Here is a 2782-nt window from a genome sequence, read left to right on the forward strand (position 1 = left end):
TTAATTTAATGTAGGGTAAAAGAGTTACCTAATTTTGAGGTTAGGAACTATCATTTGAACGAAAAACCAATGATAGTTCACATTTACAGGGAAGGAAACAAGATGGCTGATCAATTACCTATTGTAACACAGTAACATATATGGTGTTGATCCAAAATGATAAATGAAACGGTAAAATTACCTATGGTAACAACAACATGGATGGTATCAAAATTGAAATAGCAAAGATAAGAATCATATATTAGCGGTAAAGCTTTTAAAACTTTTTCTTGTCACAGAACTAACCCACCCTATTGCCATTCCTACTTGTCAATAGAACTCCTTGACAACCTAATTCTACAAAGCAATACATCCTGCAGCAAGAAAATTGATATAACTCACACCTTTAATTTAGAGCAAGCATCAAATTTACAGATCCAAAGACCCCATAACGGAAAATAGAACAAGTAGGCCAGTTTAGAAAATGTGTTATAGATATATCATCTGCTCAAGCAATTTTACATGCTTATAAACTCAATTACAAGCACTTTATGCATAAAATAGAACTATGAAGTAGAGTGATCATGATTATAATCTCAATTACAATAAAATGATTTGGTTACATATCATCTGATCTGATGCACTCGTTCAATGGTCCAACTCTCCATCCTCTTGTTGTTTAATTGTCACTAAGCTCTCCTTATAATAAATAAACCCCACAACCACCATAAAGTGGATGTTTTGTCAAGCAAGAATGTTGAAATCTATGATGCCTCGTCTTGTTAGTCAAAACATTATAGGAGACCAGTCAAGAAACTTCAGTTGCCAAAATGAGAGAGCTATCATAACACGACTTAATTTTAGGGAAGCATTGAAAGGTAACAAGTTTGTTCCATATCCCTAGTTGGATCATTAACCATATATCATAAGAAAATCTTTCATCTATGTTCGAGTTCAAGATGGCAATGTAATCATCAAGCAACATCATACCCAACACAGAACTATGAACAAAGTGACAATCAGGCCTTTCAATCTCTTCAAATATTTTACTCGCAAAGTCGAATGAAAGAATGGAGTAGTCAGTACGGCTGCCTCCATTTAGCAACCAATAATTAGCTCCATTCAAATAGGCAGTACCAAATGTATGTTTCACGTCTATAAATAAGGGTAGTGGTTTTTTAGGTTAGAAAATTCTCCATGAGTCCCTAGAACAAGAATAGATCGCTGCTGCATTTTCACGGAAACAGTAAACCACTTTATAGTCATTAGTCAAGGGGTCCAATCCCAACCCAAACACAGGGTAATGATTGATTATGGGTGGAGGGAGATGGAGGGGTCTCATCTCCCTAGTAGCAGGATTCGACAATGCACACGAACGCATATGATCAATTACCCCAGTCATAAAAAACAAGCCGTCCATAGAACCTAAAAGGTACATCATACCTTTGATGGTTTGGGGATTATCTTCAGAAAGTAAAGTTAGGGAACGGGAGTCATGATCATCAAGAAGGTTATCAGAATTATAAAGCAGGAGTTGTGGGGGATTATTCTTGCTATAGTTCAAGTGTTGTTGAACGAATTCAGGGGTTTTGATAAAAGCGTACCGATTCTTGTGGATACATTTGAATCGCAACAATTACTTAACAGGACACCTTAATAGAATCTCCTTCACTACATCTTCCAGGAAAATAACCACACATTCATCCATTTTTAGGTTTCAACAAAAGCAATTTGTTTCTTTAAATAGACAAAGGAGAAACTCCCTCATTGTTAATATCATTCATTTCTGTTACCATAATTCATTTTACCATCATTAAATTTTGTTCCAAATTTAGCCATTGAAATCTAATTACTATCTTCCTTCTTTAACATAATAAATTTCATTATATATTTAATCATAGAAATCTAAATACTTTGACTACTTTCTCATATTAGTTTAACTACTTCACTGACAGGATCTAATTACTACTTTTTTTTCATATTAAATGTCACGCCCCAAGCCTACATCCTGGGCGGGACTGGCACTCGAGAACCATTGTTGGCTCCAAGTGAACCCTTGTCCTGACTTACTTACTCAGCGGAAGTCTTAAACACAAGAAATAATCTCAAAGGATAACTCATGCAAATGTCTTTAAGAAATATTAGCCAAAATGCCAACTCAAGTCTCAACCATTAAAACAGGAAATAGAAAACTCAAGAACTAACATATGTCTGTCTATGAAGCCTTTAAACAACTTAGATGGATGTCGGGACAAGACCCACGACATCCTAATGCAACTAAAACTACTAAAAATAATAAAAAGGATCCTCTGGAATCAAGGAAGCTCACCAACAAGTCTGGAGCTCAACTAGAATCAACGATGCACTGGATGCTGATCCTGGTTACCTGTATCTATATCATTAAAAGATGTAGGCCAAATGGCATCAGTACATTGAATGTACGAGTATGCGAGGGGAATTCTAAAACAAGACAGAAGCGTGAAAGGAACTGAAGAACTTACCTGGATCAACTCAACTCCACTTAACTGAACTCATTTCAATATAAAGTAGTATAAAACAATTGCAATATAAGGAAAATCTTTTTAAAACATGGATGTCAACTCTGTGTATTTGGAAATACAATAATACTTTGTGTGTATGCAAAGATACAATATAACTCTGAAATGTATGTAAAAATACAATTAAACTGTGTATATAAGAATACAAATACTTCTAGGAGAGTTTCTCTAACTGATAACCATCACTTAAGAGCTATTGTGATGATACAACGTTTTGCCTTACGCTGTCAGTGTCATCCTATACC

At 35.0% G+C, this 2782-nt stretch overlaps 1 pseudogene; it reads right to left on the minus strand.

Moving 5' to 3' along the window:
- Positions 1-627: 627 nt before the first annotated feature.
- Positions 628-1687, minus strand: LOC125840723 (F-box protein CPR1-like; annotated as a pseudogene).
- Between the last annotated feature and the right edge of the window lie 1095 nt (positions 1688-2782).

This window comes from Solanum verrucosum, unplaced genomic scaffold (genome assembly GCF_900185275.1).
Source record: "Solanum verrucosum unplaced genomic scaffold, falcon-dt-bn FXZP01000176.1, whole genome shotgun sequence".
Lineage (NCBI taxonomy): Eukaryota > Viridiplantae > Streptophyta > Magnoliopsida > Solanales > Solanaceae > Solanum > Solanum verrucosum.